The sequence below is a fragment of the Heteronotia binoei genome, chromosome 4 (genome assembly GCF_032191835.1).
Source record: "Heteronotia binoei isolate CCM8104 ecotype False Entrance Well chromosome 4, APGP_CSIRO_Hbin_v1, whole genome shotgun sequence".
In the NCBI taxonomy this organism is placed as follows: domain Eukaryota; kingdom Metazoa; phylum Chordata; class Lepidosauria; order Squamata; family Gekkonidae; genus Heteronotia; species Heteronotia binoei.
This window is the reverse complement of record NC_083226.1, coordinates 108,088,794-108,095,042: the sequence shown is the minus strand read 5'-3', so window position 1 is coordinate 108,095,042 and position 6,249 is coordinate 108,088,794.

Genomic DNA, 6,249 nt, shown 5'->3' with positions numbered 1-6,249 from the left:
CAACTCAACCAGGATGAAATTTCCATGAACTTTCAAGTTGTTTATGGAGGTTTATGCCAGTTTGTGAGCAGATACATTTCTAGACTGACTGTCTCTGCTCAATCAAAATGTTTACATAACTTCAAAGCAACAACTTGGGAGGACATGTAGAGGTTCCCCATAGGCAGTTATTTTGACAGGCACAGGTTCAGGAGTATATAGACTGGATCCTGTGCATGCTAGAGACACCAAACTTGCAGGGGACCCCCCCCCCCCTGGATGCGTCTCTACATGCTCTCCAATTTCAGTATCTCTAGCTTGCACAGGATCCATTCTATACACTCCTGAACATCCTGAACCTGTGCCTGTCAAAATGACAGGTAGTCATTTTGATAGACGTAGGTTCAGGAGTGTATAGAACAGATCATGCTCAAGCTAGAGATACCAAATCACAAGGGATTGTCAGCTAACTAGCCTCTGCCTGGTGTCCAAGTTTAGGAGAACTCCCAAATTCTCCCATCAGATGGGAGAATTTTGTAATCTGGTCTAAGCAGCCTAATATTCTGTAATAACAATGGTAGATTAGGACAAGTTTTTTTTAAAAAAAATCTGCATAATATAAATGGTCAAATAAATATTTACACACAGTGATAAAGTTTAAGAGTATAACTAGAAAATACATCATACAGCAACCTTCCTTGAATTAAATAAGCCCAACAATGTGGTTCAAAGTGGAGTTAAACCTTTCTAAATCCACTTCAGTTAATACATTTAGAAGGGTGTAACTTTTCTTAGGTTTAATTTGTCTGGTCAGTGCTGAATGAGAAATCTGTTGGGAATCCTGTGACTCTTGCCTTTAGTTCTTGTGATGCTGGATAGTTCTAAAATGGAAGAAAAGCAGTGAGAATTAATCAAATGTGAATAATCCTATGGATCATTTCCTTTGGAACTAACTATAAATATAGAATTATTTCAAGCAATTAAAACATGGGGTGCATTACAGAAGACATGTCAAGGCTGAGCACCAAAAATGGAATGGATAATAAGCAGCAAATTAATTAGTTGTTATCTGGTTTCCAGATCACAAGGGACTCTCTGTTCTTCAAGCTATCATTTCTGACATGTCAACCTTGTGTTTGCAAAAGGTATCACTTTGGGCCATGTTACTGAATAATAGTTGAGACATACAAGATGACAATTTGATAGGTCAGCTTGATACCTCCCATTCTACATAACAAAAGCAAAGTGATTCCTTAAGGGCAAACCAGGGGAGGGGTGCAAGAAACATGAGTTGTAGCTTTCCATCAAAAAGCCTAAAAAATTCAGACTCTGTCCTTACAGACAAACAACTCTGCAAACCAGTTTCTATCAATCATCATAGGACCAGAATTCTTCAACACATCTACTACAAAAGGAAGAAGCATAAAGCTGATTTGGGACTGATTAAATTGTGAATGCCTCTTGCTTTTAGTTGTTTATTTATTTGTTTATTTACTACTTTGAAACAGTTAACCACTTCCATACTTTCCAATATTACTTGTTTAACAGGGCTTTTTATGTAGCAGGAACTCATTTGCATATTAGGCTACACCTCCATGATGTAGCCAGTCCTCCAAGAACTTACAGTACAATACAGTAATAAGAGCCCTGTAAGCTCTTGGAGGATTGGCTACATCAAGTGGGTGTGGCCTAATATGCAAAAGAGTTCCTGCTACAAAAACGCACTATTGTTTAATAATAACAATGTAAGTACATAATTAAGTACATAACTTTTTAATTACACTTTTAGAAGACTGAGCTGTGTACTGAATTTATCCTTGATACCTGAATTAAACTCCCAAGTACATATTGTTGACTTTAAAAATACAATGTTTAAAAGGCCATTTCATATGCCATTATGTCCAATGTTTGCATAGAGATTTCATCAAAAAGCAGAAACAAAATTGATAAGATCTTTAAAAATGTATTCAAGTAACTTTTCTGAAGTATATCATTGAATTAGTGCCTTGTAATAAATTTATTAAAATCTCATGGATTGCTGCCTTGACGTGGCGAGAGGGCTTGCGTGGTTCCGTGAGGCTGTGGGCTATGCCATGCAGGGCCACCCAAGATGAACAGGCCACAGCTGAGAACCCAAACAAAATGTGATCCACTGGAGAAGAAAATGGCAAACCACTCCAGTATCCTTGCCAAGAAAACCCCATGGACAGTAACAAAAAACTAAAAGATATGGCACTGGAAGATGAGCCCCTCAGGTCAGAAGGTGCCAATATGCTACTGAGGAAGAGTGGAGGGTGTAGCAGGAAAAGTCCTGTGTTGTCCAATTAATAGTAAATCATACTCACAAACGAGGTCTGAGGCAAGGTCAGGAAAACAGCTTCTTTATTTAACGTGCATAAGCGCTCTATACACGGGCTCCAGAGAGAGTGTGGACTCTGAACTCTGAGCAATGATTACAGTTACCTGCCGTCCTTTATTGGGTGTCCCCACCCACGCACTATCTAAAACACCCATGTTCTCCTTCTTGTGGGAAGGTGCCCACGTCATACTTTTGCCACACTCCGGGTTGTTTTTCAGCTTTCTGGGCCCCTGTTAGGGCTTCTGTTTGTCCCCTGTTTCCCCACACGGAACCATTGCACACACACATTCCTATTGCTACACTGCTTTTTGCTAGCGCCTAATGAAGTTCCCTTTTACGCTTTCCACTCCGAAAGGGCAATGACCTTTTGTAGTTCCCTTTTTCTCAGCCAACTAACACTCCCTTGCTTAAACTGCTCCACAAGATTATTTTCTAAAAGCACTGTTATTTAAGTCTAGCATCGCCAAGCCATACATATTGATTAGGTATTGGTATTGATTCTTGTTCTTACCGATCCACCGCTATATTTCCCCTCTTTCAAACAGAGTTTGAACATTTATCATCACATCCACAAACCGTCATACATACCAAAATCAACCTATTAAAACCAAACATCAAACCCATACTCAGGAACACATCTGGAATACATTTGATAACCACTTGCAATCATGGATCTCTCAACTCGATCAGCTGGCTGTTGCTTGAGGAATTTCTTCTCCCTGAGCGTAGAACAGTTAACTCCTGTGTGACTGCAGCTAGGGGAGTCGTCTCCTGATGCCTGTGGAATCCTGCCATTTCCGGTTGGCCAGATCCAGAGGACGTTGCCTGTGGAACCTCACTGCTGCCGGTGAGTGAGGTCCAGAGGTCGGGGCTTCAAACAATCAGGTCTGGGAGCAGAACTGCACCTAGAAAGCCTATCTAGGAAAACCTCAATCAAACTGCATAGCCAAAACAATACAAAGTTCAAAACAAGCCTATAATTCAACATAACATTTCTTTCTAGGGCTGGGTTTTCTCATTTTTAACAATTGCCCAAAGGCCCTTTCATGAATCACAAAGAACTAAATCTTCTCTCTTACTTAAGCATCACAATATATGGCCAGGGCACTGAGCAATGTGTCAAGCTAAAACTAGCTTGGGCACATTTTCACTACTTACCCCTAGGGATCATCTTATTTTCTTCTCTTCTTCTGGGGCAAACAAGCCTTATGCATAGAGCTGTTGCCATCAAAAAAAAGTGGCTTCAAAACATTAAAAAAATCAAAATAATTCAAAAATTACTTAAAGAGGAACAAAAAGAGTCCCCTCTTTGTAGCTTCGCACAGAAACTTAGCAAGTTGGACTTTCTTCCGGACTTCTCACACCTCGTTCCGGGACTGGGACAGCTGCTTCTTCCGTGCTCCTACCATTTCCTGGCCATCTCCCTCTGGCGCAATCCGGCTACAGCCTTCAGGCGCGGGACTTCCTTGATGCCAGTCAGTTCCCCTTTGTGGATCTGCTCGATCTGCTTCGCTGCTGGGCAGCGTTCTCTCTGCCAGCTACTTGGCCTTCTTGTCGACATCCAGGAGCTCAGGCATCGCAGACATCGGGACCTTCAAATGACCCTTGGTTTCCTTATCTGGATCGGCCCTTCGGCTAAGGTTTTCTCTCTTATCTTTCGCAGCAACAGCGACAAAGAAAAAACCATCAAGGAAGCTTTTCAGCCCACAGTTTCCTCCACAGGCTTTCTACTTCTTTGGGCCAGCTGTTTGGCTCGATACTCATAGCCTTACATCTTACTGGCTGAACAATACTCTTCCAATCTCTTTCAGGCTGGACTCAGCTTCCTGCTGCCTTCGCCTGATATCTGGAGCCGACTGTAACTTCGTGGTTGGTGGACAAAATACATCTGGTGGGCTTCACACAGGCATCTGGCTTCTGGAGGATTTCTGCTGCCTCACACGTCTTAATGGGTTTGTGCCTGCTGGTAGAGCTTGTTGGCATTGGCTTACTAGGCAGATGGGAGCCTCCCTGTTGGCATCTTACTCGAGGGCAGTTGTTTCTTCACTTCCGCAATTTTGGAGGATTGTTTCAGGGGCATTCAGCAAGCACTTTAAAAGGGTCTCTTCTCCCTTGTGCCCAATGACATGGGCCCGGAGTTTGGAAGCCCTGGATCTGCTGGAAGGACATCACATGGCTGACGGGGATTTCCTCTGAGAAGGTAAGCTGACCAGAGGCAGGGGACTTGCTTCTGGAGAACTTCTCTCTGGGAGGGCCCCTAGATCTGGAACTCTTCAGTTCTTAATCAATAAAGGGGGCGAGGTCTAAGTGGCAAAAGAGGAAGAAGCTGGGAGCTTTGCATTGGGCTTAAAATCAGCTCCCCATAAGGGGCAGCAGAAACACTGCTCTATATCTTGGCATTTAGTTCCCAGGGGCTTCCTAACTAAAAGTGCCTTGTCCTGAGACTGAGATGCCTGTCCAGGGACAGTATACCTGACAACCATATGCTATTTAAAACTACGCATTAATACACTTAAGTAAAATGGGAAACATTGGCATGATTAATGCTTTTAGGTGCTCTTTCACATGGTTTCACACGGCAGTATTATTGCAATCATAAAACAAAATAAAGCCCAGTTTTCCTGGTTAATAGATAGCATCTTTGGAGTCTCCAGGAATCTCTCCTGGGGCAAAACACATACATTTTGCAAGTTGCTAGGTTCACACTCGCACTTCCCGTTTTTCTGAGCAAGGGTTATGCAATACTGCAGAAATATTTCACATCACCACAACCAGCCTTTACACTATCCAGCTGCCTGGGGTGCTGCGAAACCCGTCCGCGGCTTTCCACTGTTCAGCAGACAACTTCTCTGCAATCAGTGCAATTTGAAAAATTTTCAAGAGTTACGTGACCCTTTTGGCCTCCAGCATTCTGGTGTGGGTCAAAACATACCTAGTCGTCACACACCAAGTGAAATTTATAAACGGTTCTCTCTTTCACACAGTGATATATGGGCTTGTAAATTAAAGCTTGAGCCACTTGCTGAGCTCTTCCAGTAATGGTTACACAAGCAAAGGGGCAAAAGCTGCTGTGGCCCATACTAGGGCCACCATTGATCATACCAGGAGGTAGATGGCATTTTATTTCCAGGGTCCCAGCATTCTGGACCTGGGTCACCTCCAAATACCAATAATCAACATCGCCCCCCCACGAGCACATATGGGACCGCTTTAATAAGCCTACAATACGTCTCCCCCGACTGACAGACAACTAGAACACAAGAACAGGGAGGGGTCACATATATGGGATCCTATTCAGCCGCTTCTCTGTGGTCCCGGCCCACCGTGCTCACGCAGGCGGGAAACGCGGTACTGACAGATCCACTATCGCTTCAATAGCAAGTATTGTCTCAGGCACACGTCATGCACACATCAAGCATACCAGACAGATATGTTACTTTTAAACCCACAATTTCCCTAGACAATAAACACAAAATTCCCCCAATAATTCCCTATTGGTGGCAGAAGGGTCGATTTCGTCCCTTCCCCAGACAGACAGGCGAATGACATGTAGGCTCCCTGCAGCCGCGTTGGTAGGGAACCCTGGTCTGTCAACTTCTCGAGGCAAGCACATTTTCCAGGGCGCTGGTATGGAGAGAACCACTACCCCTGCCAGCGGGCTGTACTAGGGTGCTGCCGGTGCATGCGGGTGGTTAGGCCGCCGGGATGGGCATCAGGCGACCCGTTTGGTCACCTACCCTGTTAGAGAGGTTTTGTTACTGCAATCAAACTGTTTCAGGTGAAGGAAATCTATCACGTTGAGCACAAGGTCCTGTACTATCAGGGCCCTGGGTTCAAGGCTCTCTACTTACACTCCGGAGTCTTCCAAGCAGAGCTGTTGCCTGTTGCCCCCTCGCTGGTCCGAGATCAGG